Source organism: Macaca nemestrina, chromosome 20 (assembly GCF_043159975.1).
Source record: "Macaca nemestrina isolate mMacNem1 chromosome 20, mMacNem.hap1, whole genome shotgun sequence".
In the NCBI taxonomy this organism is placed as follows: domain Eukaryota; kingdom Metazoa; phylum Chordata; class Mammalia; order Primates; family Cercopithecidae; genus Macaca; species Macaca nemestrina.
Genome location: NC_092144.1, coordinates 11,290,250 through 11,302,844, shown reverse-complemented (window position 1 = coordinate 11,302,844; position 12,595 = coordinate 11,290,250). Strand labels below are relative to the sequence as shown.

The window sequence follows — 12,595 nt, the reverse complement described above, 5'->3', positions numbered from 1 at the left end:
TCTCCGTGTCTGGTTGAACAGTGGGCAGGGCCACGCCCCAGTGCCTCTGATTGGATGGAATGCTAGGCCCCGCCCCCATGTCTGAGTGACAGCGGAAGCCCTGGGTATCAGGCCCTGCAGAGCCAGACTCACGGATTTTAACCACTGCTTCCCTAAGGGTGAGCTCCTTCCTGCACTCTGGTTATTGGATATTTGCATTTCATCCAAACTTGCTATTGATAGAGGAGAACGCTAGCGTTTTCCTCACTCAAGGGACTGTCCCTGCTCCTTCGTTCTGCACGGGGTCACAGGAGTGTGCAGGGAATTTCAGACTCAGTGTCTACAGGAGCCATCTCCTGCCTCAGAGCAGCAGTGGAACGGAGACCAGGCCAGGCACGCCTGCACCAGGAGGAGAGGCATATGTCCTCAAGCGGGCCGCAAGTGGGGATGAGGCATGGCCAAGACTTGTTCACTTACCCCATCCCCTCCCCACAGTGTGAAAATGCTCCCTTCTTCCAGATCTTCATTTTCACCAGCAGCAAACTCTCTCCTGAGGTTAATTTAAGCTTTTGACCTAAAGAAACTGTCAACTTTATCCAGGTGACGCCGCCCAAACAATTCTGTCTCTAGCCTGATCTTCACACATTTTCTTTATATATACGAAGATCTCTGTTAGATATAAAATGCTTTAGGAATAAATTCTTGGTCCTGCGAAGTAAAACACTTAGGGAAAAGTTTAATTTGTTTAGCAAGGCAATTTACTTCTGCGGAAGGGTGCCACTTGTGTCAATCAAGATCACAAGAGCACAGAGAACAAACGTCACCAGGGGGTTTTATGTCCTTAATGCAGTCCCTATCTCTGTGTCACTCCTTCATGGCCTGGGGTTCGACCACACAATCTGAGCTGACCCGACTGGCTACTTGTACATATTTTTCTAAATACAGAAGGAGAGGGGAATGTGAGGTACAGAGGTGCAGCACGTGAGACGTGCAGTTTCAGGGGAACAATGGGTACAGGTAACCAAGGGAACAGATGGGAGTTACTAATGAGAGCTGATGAGAAGGGGCTAGGCTGTTTTACAGTAACTAGGGGCAAGGAGGAACAGGAAAGTTGAGTTTGAGAACAAAAGACAAGGAAGTTAGCAGGCTAAATCTTTGAAAAGAAACTCAGAGAAATGTACTGTGTGTGACAATTCCTCCCTTTTCATTTTCTTATGATCTTTTTCTCTTTAAACTTTTTTAACGTGTTTTGGCTTTGCTGTTTGATTTGCTCTTTTAAAAGGAAAAGCTTACTAGAACAAGGTGGAGGAGAACTAAGGGGGGTTTCAGTAAGTGCTGTCTGTGCAATCCTTTGTATTAGCCTATGGATGCATGCTATGACACAACATCTAACAAGAATAAGTACATCTGTTACGACTGTAAGAGCAGTAAGTATTGAGGCTATGATTCTTTATTTACTGAACTACTTTCCTAGCCATCTTGAAATAGGGTCATTGACTCCAGAATTTTTAGCTAATTCTTTGGATAAAGTGCTAAGTCCTTACAAGGCCTTTGTTATGCTCGCACTGGGGGGCAGTGTTGTTTGGGATGAAGGTACAACACTGGGTTTTAATCATAACACAAACTCCACCTTTTTCGGCTAATAACATGTCTAGAGTCATTCTGGGTTTTTTTGTTTGTTTGTTTTTTGTTTTTTGAGACACAGTCTTGCTCTGTTGTCCAGGCTGGAGTGCAGTGGTGCGATCTCAGCTTACTGCAAGCTCCGCCTCCTGGGTTCACGCCATTCTCCTGCCTCAGCCTCCCTAGTAGCTGGGACTACAGGGGCCCACCACCACGCCCGCCTACTTTTTTTGTATTTTTTGGTAGAGACGAGGTTTCACCGTGTTAGCCAGGATGGTTTCGATCTCCTGACCTCGTGATCCGCCCACCTTGGCCTCCCAAAGTGCTGGGATTACAGGTATGAGCCACTGCGCCTAGCCGAGCCATTCTGTTTTCTTAAGCTATTTGGCTAGTAGGCCTTCATTGGTCAGCTATTCTTTTGATAGCATCCTTGGTGTAATTCATAAACTGCTGCTGATTATAATAGATGTAATTTATCTAAGCTACCTTTTTATTAATAGTTATTCATGGAAATATGGATTTAAATCTTGCAGTTATTTGGTCTCAGGTTTTGAACTTGTTAGGCAACTGCCCGTGGGACTCTAATGGCCTTTATGTAAACTTGAGATTCAAAAGACTTATAAGGGGCTTATTTTATTTTTCGGTGTTGTGGTTTTTCCTTTTATAGTTGATGAAATGCCAGGGTGAAAGGGATCGCCAGTTGGACAAGAGCGCCAGTGCCGCTCCAGTTACTTGGCAGAGTGTCCAGTAAAGGTCCACTACAATACCACCATACATCTGCTTGAGGATGACTAAGGGCAGACTGATGGGTAAGTTTTTGGAAGGGCTTAAGCTTATTGCATCTTGTTAAACTTCTAAGGAATGCTAAATTCTCCTTTTGTCGTGAGAGACACGAGGTGAAATTGACGTTGGGGGACGGACACTGAATGGCCTTTGGGGGCTGACCTGCAGGTTGTTGGACTTCAGGATATAGCAGAGAGAGAGCTTGGCATGCTTTGTTGCCCCAGGCTGTGGAATTTTGGAAAAGAGCTACCATACAGCCTATGCCTGGTCAACTGAAGGGCTATCCTAGTGGAAAGGAAACAATCCGGGCCTCTGGTCTGCCATGCGTACAAGCATAACAATTGCTTTTGTTCAATGTGCAGACAGAATATTGAATCCATTCCAACCAGGCATTTACATCTTGATATCCTGTTTTAATTGCTAGGGTTTGTCTTAAATCTTTTACTTCTACAATATTTACTTTAGTATTATCATTAGGTAGAAAAGAGGTGGCAGTCCGATTAAAAGAAAGCTTAGAAGGAGAAGAGAAGGAAGGGGGTAAAGAGAATGAAAAATTAATAAAACGCACTTCGAAAGACCTTATGAGGTCTGTGCTGGCCAGTTGGCTCCTATGCTATAGAAAGGACTTAAAGTAGGTTTAGGGTCAGTAGAGGCAGAAATTTGTATGGGATTACATTGATTATACTGGCAATTGGGGGAGGTGCTTTTTTAGTGAAATGAATGTATGGTTTTTAGGATATACAGCCACTTGCTGATGGGGTCTAGCCTTGATATTTGGTTGTCCATAGGACATCATTCTAGCTATGACAGACTTGTTTTCTTATATTTGTTAAGGAATAAGAGTCTTGGTAGGGGGAGCCTTTCACCTTAAAGGGACAGAGATACTTTTCTGAGGCTGAGACTTGTCTTTGACTTTGGAGATCTTTACAGGGTATGACTAGACATAACATTAAACGTGATAACTTGGGGTGAGTTTGATTGAGTTACATTCATGACAAGGTGGTCAGCATTAGAAGGGGAAAAGAAGAAAGAGTAATAGAATAGATGGAAGAGAGTTAAATTTTTCTTAGCTTTAGTTTGAGGGGGTTTCCCCCTGGAATAATGGCCTACAATTTTGGGGGTGGCGGTGCTTTCTTGACTCGGGTGTGATGGGTCTATCCTTTCTCTGCTGTCCGGACTGCAGTTTCAATGGTGGGAAGTACTAGGCCGGCTCCTCGGGCTGGTGTTGATGTACTGGGAACTCTAGGGGAGGCACCTGCACTGGAAAATTGTGAGTTTTGAGGGAAGAGAAAGTGGAAGATAAACCAAGTATGTAGGAATGTTGGCAGTGGATTTTTTTCTGGTAACTGAAGGTTATTTAACACTTGGGTGATTAACTCTTCATGAATAAGGCTTTGACCTTTATTATTAATTGTCTGAAATTTTCTAAATGTATGAACCACCATAAAGGCGTATTTAGAATCAGTGTAGGTTAGAATAGATGGTTCCTTTGCAGGTACTTTAAAGCTTGACTAAGTGCAAACAGCTTACAGATTTGGGTCAACCAATTATTAAACAATTTTTAAAATTTTATTTCTCAGCCGGGCGCGGTGGCTCAAGCCTGTAATCCCAGCACTTTGGGAGGCCGAGACGGGCGGATCACGAGGTCAGGAGATCGAGACCATCCTGGCGAACACGGTGAAACCCCGTCTCTACTAAAAAAAAAAAATACAAAAAACTAGCCGGGCGAGGTGGCGGGCGCCTGTAGTCCCAGCTACACAGGAGGCTGAGGCAGGAGAATGGCGTAAACCCGGGAGGCGGAGCTTGCAGTGAGCTGAGATCCGGCCACTGCGCTCCAGCCCTGGCGACAGAGCGAGACTCCGTCTCAAAAAAAAAAAAAAAAAAAAAAAAAAAAAATTTATTTCTCTAGGGACTTCTCTGTTAATTATTGAACATCTGTTGAATCCTTTTTTCTTTAATCATTTTTGAAGGGGGTTTCTCTTAAGTTTGGCCAGATGTTTGCATGGTAATCAGTTAAATCTAAACATGTGTGCTTCCTTTTTAGATTTGGATCTTTCTTTAAGAAACTTGTTAGGTTAAGCGAATTACTAGTTATGTTAAACTATCATTTTCAACAGAATAGCTTCATATTTATACACATGCAATTCTTTTTTTGTGGTACATTTTAATATAACTGACTTTAAAGAATCAAAGTTCTTTTCTGGTGGATATTTTCACTTTTAACACTGGCCTGACTATAATAAATGCTGGTGGATATATCAGCTGAAAGATTATCTACTTCTTGCTTAGGAAACCTAGCTGCGGGGATGCCAGGCTGCTTGGAGCCATGGCTGAAGCCCCGTATTACTCGACCTTGGCAAAAGTAAGGCAGATATCCTATAATGTAGTTTGCATGGGGCATAGGCTGGGGCCTGGCTCGCATGTCATGCAGAGCCGCCGTCAATACAGTGCCGGGACCGTGGACCAGCCAGTGGGCAGGAGTATGGGCTTTGCCTGCCACAGGGGTGCACTATGGGCCAGACAATGCTAACAGCATGTTGCGGCAGGTCCTTCATGTTGCTAGCCTGGCAAAAGCCATCTGGTGAATTAGGAGCTTGGAGTTCTTTAGGGGAGAGGGACGTAGGCTGGGGAAGAACAGACTTATGGGGCAATGCCTGAGGGGAAGGGTTGGGTATATTAGGTGAGGAATGGTCTAGGGGATCTTGCGTATTGTTCTTTTTGCTAGGAACCCCTGAGCCCCTTCCTTCACTGTCTTTTTCATTCAAGATGGTTCTATCTTAATAGGGCACATGTATAACTAATTTTCCTCCAAAGATTAGTTTTTGACTTGCTTCTTTCAATCCTTGGAGGAGGGGAAAGGACAACTCCTTGCCACTAACATAGGGCATAATCTATTTCTTCTCGGGAGGCAGGTCTTCTACTAGCAACATTTTCTATTAGAAGTTCACAAATCCATCCCTCATTTGACTCAAATTCTGGCCAGAAAACTAAGGGTTCAAGGATTAGTTCTTGAGTCTAAAAGGAACAGCAATATTTTATCATTAATTGCTTTTTCTTATGTTTAGCCTTTTCATTATCTTTCTAATGTTTTAACATGAGGTCTAGGGGACTATTGGGGATATCTTTGTTGCTAACTTTATATTTTTTGCTTGTAATATTTCCTATACTATTTTTTGCTTGTAATATTTCCTATCCTGGCTAGGCTCAATCCCTCGTAATAGGAATCTCTTGCCTAGGGGGGCTTGTTGTGGCTCAACCCCTCATATTAGGGATCTCTTGCCTATTTTGGGGGTTCCTTGTGGCTCAACCCCTCATATTAGGGGGTCTTTTGCCTATCCTTCACTGGAGGTGTTGCTAAGGCTCAATTCGACTATCCTTTAGCTCCACCTGCTGGAGGTTCGTTGCACTCTTCTTTCGCTTCATCCACTCTGGCTGCTTCCCTCGCAGGTTTCTTTCAGATTCCTCTTAGCATTGATGGCAGGTCAGTATAAACCTGTGACAGGACCCCCGAAGGGCTGCCCTAAGCCGTGTGAGGTGAACACAGAACCGCAGATTGGACCCACTCACTCCGCACAGCAGTAGTGCTTGTTGCCATTCATGCACTTTCAACCCCCAGAATGCCCTGACACACCCCTCCGACTACCAAAGAATTACTTTGTTGCCGACGTTTCCCACCTTGGTCTGTGCACAGAGTTTACCTGGTGGCCGCGGTGTTGCAAGCCTCTCTTCCCCGCGTTGCTGACAGTCCGGGTTTATTCGTCAAAATGGGTGGGTCTCGATCTCCTGTCCCTGAGGCCACCGCAATGGGGCAGTGGGACGCATCTCCCTAGGGTAGGGTGACCGAGGAACCCTTCCAAAAGGAGAATGGGGATCCCGGACGATCCCCCAGAATTGCTGGATATAAAATGCTCCCGGAATAAATGCTCGGTGCCGTGAAATAAAACCAGCACTCAGGCAAAAGTTTAATTCTCTCAGCAAGGCAATTTACTACCGCAGAACGGTGCCACTTGCATCAATCAAGATCACAAGAGCACAGAGAACAAAGGAGACCAGCAGGTTTTTATCCTTAATGAAGTCCCTATCTCTGTGTCACTCCTTCACGGGCTGGGGTTGGACGGCACAATCTGAGCTGACCCGATTGGCTACTTGGGCTACTTGTATATATTTTTCTAAATATAGAAGGGGAGGGGGACATGAGGTACAGAGGTGGAGCGTGTGAGATGTGCAGTTTCAGGGGAACAATGGGTACAGGTAACCAAGGGAACAGATGTGAGTTACTGATTAGAGTTGATGAGAAGGGGGTAGGCTGTTTTAAGGTAACTAGGAGAGCCGGGCGCGGTGGCTCACGCCTGTAATCCCAGCACTTTGGGAGGCCGAGGCGGGCGGATCACAAGGTCAGGAGATCGAGACCACGGTGAAACCCCGTCTCTACTAAAAATACAAAAAATTAGCCGGGCGCGGTTGTGGGCGCCTGTAGTCCCAGCTACTCAGGAGGCTGAGGCAGGAGAATGGCGTGAACCCGGGAGGCGGAGCTTGCAGTGAGCCGAGATCGCGCCACTGCACTCCAGCCTGGGCAACAGCGTGAGACTCCGTCTCAAAAAAAAAAAAAAAAAAAAAAAAAAAAAAGGTAACTAGGAGCAAGGAGGAACAGGAAAGTTGAGTTTGAAAACAAAAGACAAGGAAGTTAGCAGGCTAAATCTTTAGAGAAAAACTCAAAGAAATTCACTGTATCTTACAAATCGGACCCCAGAGGCCCCATGCATGTCAAACCCCAAACACTGCCCAGAAGACAACCCCAGGCTTCAGAGGTACAACACTAGAAAGGACAGAACTCCCACACGTACGTGTGCATGTCGGTGTTACGCTTTCCAGGGCTCTTCAGCTTCTTGGAATCCACACTCTTTCTGGAGCTGCTTTCAGCAGCTGGAGGCCAGCAGTAGGAGAGGGAGGGTTGCCCGGAAGCCCCCCGGAGCTCCCTTTCCCTCCCTTGGCAGGCTCCAGACTGGCCTCAGTGTGGTCACCGACCTCGGGCTCTGCTGCCCCCTGCAGGTTATTCAGTTACTTCTCACCCCGTTGATCAGTTCCATGACACAAACATCCTCAATCCCATTGTGTGAATAAGACACCAGCACAGTCCCTGCTCTCCTCCTATGTTTATGTATAAAGTGAGGGAGGAAAATTCTAAGATAACTTAAGTGCATTTAAAAGATTTCCAGATCGTAGTGGAGGTGGCAGCTGAGGGACCCGCGTTCAGTGACACTGCAGCACCTCCAGGCCAGGCTGGTCGGAGAGAGGGTGGAAAGCTGGAGATGGATGTGGATAGGTGGAGGGAGCAGCCCAGGGAACTGGGATCTGCAGCAGCGCGGCTCTAAGGCCCAGAGCCCGGGAGAGCAGAGATGGGGGCTCCCGGGACAGCACACTCGGGGAGGAGAGAGTTGGGCGGTTTCCATGGGATGGAGTGCTGTGGCAGCTGGTGTGGGCCAGTAGCTATCATAACTAAGCCCGATTGGGACGTGAAAACTTGGATTCCGTGGGAATTTATGAAAAGGAAGGCTCTGATGACAAAGAAGTCATCGATGGGGGGGGATGAGGGTCACTGGCAAGCTCGCCCCCTTATGGAAATAAAAGTGAACACTCAACTACTGCTGCAAAATGGGGTCAAAGGATGAGACTCTCACTGTCAGGGAACAGACTGCTGCAGAAGAGATTGCAAAGACCTTTTAACAACAGCCTGGGAGCCCCAGGCTATCATGCCTGTAAACCCAACATTTTGAGAGGCCAAAGTGGGAGGATCACTTGAAGCCAGAGGTTGGAGACCACCCTGAGCAGTGAAGTGGGACCCTCCCATCTCCATAAAATTTTTTAAATTACCCAGGAGAAGTGTGTGCACCTACAGTCTCAGCTACTCAGGAGGCTGAGACAGGAGGGTCACGTGAGCCCCAAAGTTTGAGGCTGCTGTGAGCTGTAATTGGGTACTGCACTTCAGCCAGACACTGTCTCAAAACAAACAAAATAAAATAAAAATCCTACCAAACTCCCTGGGGAAATGCTGACCCCGTTTGATGATCTAAGTGCAAAACACAGCAGGTGGTGACATTTCCTTATGGACTGGATCATTCCAGCCACATAAGAGGCTTGGACTATTGAGGATTTACCAGGAGAGATGGCCTCCTTGCAGTCAATGGAAAAGGCCCTGGTAAAACCAGCCCTTTAAACTTTATCAGATTCATCAGGGAGGAAGGGAGGAGGAAAACTTTAATCAAGCTTGCAGCACCTTCAGCATTAACCATTGAGTCAGCTTGTTCTCTGACCTTCCTCATATTTGCTTCATACCTAGTGTCCTAGAACCCCTTAGACCCTAAATGATAGTTCCTGTTAACTGCTCTATAGATAACAACTGGAACATTAGATATTTTCCCTTTGAATTTCCCTTCGAAATATTTCCTTTTCAGGGCGGGGTGCATTGGTTCATGACTGTAATCTCAGCACTTTCGGAGGCTAAGGTTGGGGGATCACTTGAGCCTGGGCATTCAAGAACAGCCTGGGCAATAGAGTGAGACTCCATCTGTACAAAAAATTTAAAAACAGTCAGCATGGTGGCATGTGCCTTTATTCCCAGCTACTTGGGAGGCTGAGGCAGGAGAATCCCTTGAGCCCAGGAGTTTCTGCAGTGAGCTATGATCCCACCACTGCACTCCAGCCTGGGAAACAGAACCACACTATGTCTCTTAAGAAACAAAAAAGAAAAAAGAAATCCAGACATTTGTTCGTCTTCAGATTATTGGAGAGCATTATCTGACACTTAGCCCATCGTTTGATACCAATATGCAGAATTATTAGAAAGGACTGGGACACAGCTCTGCAGTTAATGTGTTAGTATGCTGACGTACTAACTTCAGCAAGACACGGTCTCAAAAAAATAAATAAATAAAATTTAAAAATCCCACAAAACTCCCTGGGCATGGTGGCTCATGCTTGTAATCCTAGCACTTTTGGAGACTGAGCTGGGAGGACTGCTTGAGAAAAAGAATTAGAGAACAGCCTGGGAAACATAGCATAATCCTGTCCCTATTATTTAAAATTCTAAATAAAAGTCTGAAAAGCAGCATTTCCCACCTATTCTCTATGAGGGACTCCTCATCTACATAACAAGGTCTCCTTAGCTACACAGAAGGCAAGCTTCTTCCCTTTCTCTTCCCTAATCTGTCTTGCTATTAAACCTGACTTACCCACCAAATCCGGGATTTTTTGGCCAGCCACATCTGCATTCTTTCCTGGCCTCAGAATGGTATATAAGCTTTTTTGTCTTATTGTTCGGTGGGTCTTCATTCTGAAGGCTCCCATATATAAATGTTAAATAAATTTGTATGACTTAATCCAAGTTCCATGATCTGAAAACATTTTTCCTGTCTTTTCACCTTATTTTATTTAAAAAAAGTGCAAGAACATGCATAGCTAAAAATGAGCATTTTCGTATCTCAGAAATCAAGATATTTTTCATATATAACCAGAAAATGGCATTCGTATTTAATAATGCCCTAGTATCAGGCCGGGCGCGGTGGCTCAAGCCTGTAATCCCAGCACTTTGGGAGGCCGAGACGGGCGAATCACGAGTTCAGGAGATCGAGACCATCCTGGCTAACACGGTGAAACCCCGTCTCTACTAAAATACAAAAAAAATTAGCCGGGCCGGGCGCGGTGGCTCAAGCCTGTAATCCCAGCACTTTGGGAGGCCGAGACGGGCGGATCACTAGGTCAAGAGATCGAGACCATCCTGGCTAACACGGTGAAACCCCATCTCTACTAAAAAATACAAAAAACTAGCCGGGCGAGGTGGCGGGCGCCTGTAGTCCCAGCTACTCAGGAGGCTGAGACAGGAGAATGGCCCGAACCCGGGAGGCGGAGCTTGCAGTGAGCTGAGATCCGGCCACTGCACTCCAGCCTGGGCGACAGAGCGAGACTCCGTCTCAAAAAAAAAAAAAAAAAAAATTAGCCGGGCGAGGTGGCGGGCGCCTGTACTCCCAGCTACTCGGGAGGCTGAGGCAGGAGAATGGCGTGAACCCAGGAGGCGGGGCTTGCAGTGAGCTGAGATCCGGCCACTGCACTCCAGCCTGGGCAACAGAGCCAGACTCCGTCTCAAAAAAAAAAAAAAATAATAATAATAATAATAATGCCCTAGTATCAACACATTGAGGGATATTAAAACATCATTAATAGTGTAAAGCAGAATTCTGGAAGTTTAGCTTTGAATACATTTCATTTTGTCGGTTAAACATTGAAGAGAGTGTGTGGTGTTAGGATATGTATTGGTTTTCATCCAGGGTAATAATGTTGGGTGTGTTAGGCCTCCAGGAAAGTCCTTGACCTTCTCCTGCCCTCCTTCCACTCTAATTTAGTTTCCCCACCTTTTTGATTGTGGGTCTTAAAACCCTCTCATGAGAGGGTCCCACTGACTTCATGAAGAGTTTCTTCCTACAGATTGTAGCCTTGGAAATACTCATTAGATTCCTTATCTGTAGCTGTGTGTCTGAAGGTAGTTCCAGCATAAACTACGAGTCTGAGGATTGCTTAAATAACTTATTTCTAAATGCTGAAACAAAAATTTCAGATGTGCTCCAGTGTCCTCTTTGGGGTGCTCCTTGGGCTCTTTGTGAAGCATCAAGACACCCCCATATCCAAGCCAATGTCAGGCTCTCCAGTGTGTTCTGTTCATCACCCTCACCCTGCACTTTCATTGTCACTGTCATTGGCCATTCCAACACTGTGCTTGCATCCTGTGGAAAGTCACATTTGGGATCAAGTGAATTGTGTTCTTTCTACTCTTTGGTGAAAAGTATCAGGGTGTATTTGGACTTCAAGGGAAAAGGATGAGACGGATTGGATTCAGGTGCATCCAACTTTTTTTTTTTTTTTTCATGAGACGGAGTCTCACTGTGTTGACTAGGCTGGAGAGTGCAGAGGTGTGATCTCAGTTCACTGTTATCTCTGTATCCAGGCTCAAGCCATTCTCCTGCCTCAGCATCCTTATTAGCTGGGATTACAGGCACACACCGCGATGCCCAGCTAATTTTTGTATTTTTAGTAGAGACAGGGTTTCACCATGTTGGCCAGGCTTGTCTTGAACTTCTGACCTCAAGTGATCCACCCGCTTTGAACTAGCAAAGTGGTGGGATTACAGGTGTGAGCCACCGTTCCTGGTCAGGTTTCACTGCCCTGTCTTCCCTGCTCTGAGTTACTTTGTGTGATCTGACAATCAATGATTCCACCCTTCACTGATGTGGATGCATTATCTGGGACTGGGTATGTCACCTCCACACACAGACAGGGTTTGGTCAGTGATTGATGCTGCATCCTGTGGTGCCTGGATTTTGAACTTAGGGAGTTTTAAATAAGTGTTTCTGAAGAGCAGCTTCATTGGCACCTTAAAGGAAGTGACTGAATCAGTCTATGCCATTGCATAATATATAAAAGAAACTTTTCCATGTTGCTGTTAACTTTACACTGCTGACATAAGCAGGCTGTTGACAAGTTAGCATCGACAGCACATTATCAGAGAAAGACAGGCTGTATTTAGACAATTTATACAAATTTATTAGCCTCCTATGACTCAGTAAAGCAATTTGAAAAAATGTAGCTTTATAAGGCATAAACCAATTTATATGTTTTAACTAAGGTACTTTCTGGTAAACAGTGCCCATACATTTTAGGAAATATTTTAGTCTTTAGAGAATAAGTAAGGCAAAAACGGGTCCAGGAGTCTACAGATGACATCACCTCACCACAAGGTCAAGTCTTTTTTTTTTTTTGAGACAGTCTTGCTCTCGCTCTGTCACCCAGGCTGGAGTGCAGTGGCGCAATCTCGGCTCACTGCAAGCTCCACCACCCATGTTCACACCATTCTCCCGCCTCAGCCTCCCGAGTAGCTGGGACTACAGGCTCCTGCCACCACGCCCGGCTAATTTTTTGTATTTTTTAGGAGAGACGGGGTTTCACCGTGTTAGCCAGAGTGGTCTCAATCTCCTGACCTAGTGATCCACCTGCCTTAGCCTCCCAAAGTGCTGGGATTACAGGCGTGAGCCATCTCACCTGGCCCTAAGGCCAAGTCATTTTTTGTGTTATTTTTAAGATGGAGTTTCACTGTTGCTGCCGAGGCTGGAGTACAATGGTGCGACCTCAGCTCACTGCAACCTCTGCCTCCTATATTCAAGCGATT

The 12,595-nt window shown here is 45.7% G+C and overlaps 1 protein-coding gene and 1 long non-coding RNA gene across 3 annotated transcripts in view; both read left to right on the top strand.

Annotated features, from left to right (window-relative positions):
- LOC105486901 (zinc finger protein 823) overlaps positions 1-12,595 on the top strand; it is a 317,208-nt gene that overhangs the window by 212,180 nt on the left and 92,433 nt on the right. The gene's annotated exons all lie outside the window — the stretch shown is intronic.
- Positions 43-12,595, top strand: part of LOC105470158 (uncharacterized) — a 16,815-nt gene continuing 4,262 nt past the window's right edge. The window contains exons 1-3 of one of the 2 annotated variants that reach the window (XR_011617462.1): positions 43-158; positions 1,846-1,936; positions 2,267-2,408. This is a non-coding gene — a long non-coding RNA (uncharacterized lncRNA). Of the gene's footprint in view, positions 159-448; positions 1,407-1,845; positions 1,937-2,266; positions 2,409-12,595 lie in introns of those variants that run through there. The other variant, XR_011617461.1, reaches the window with a different exon arrangement.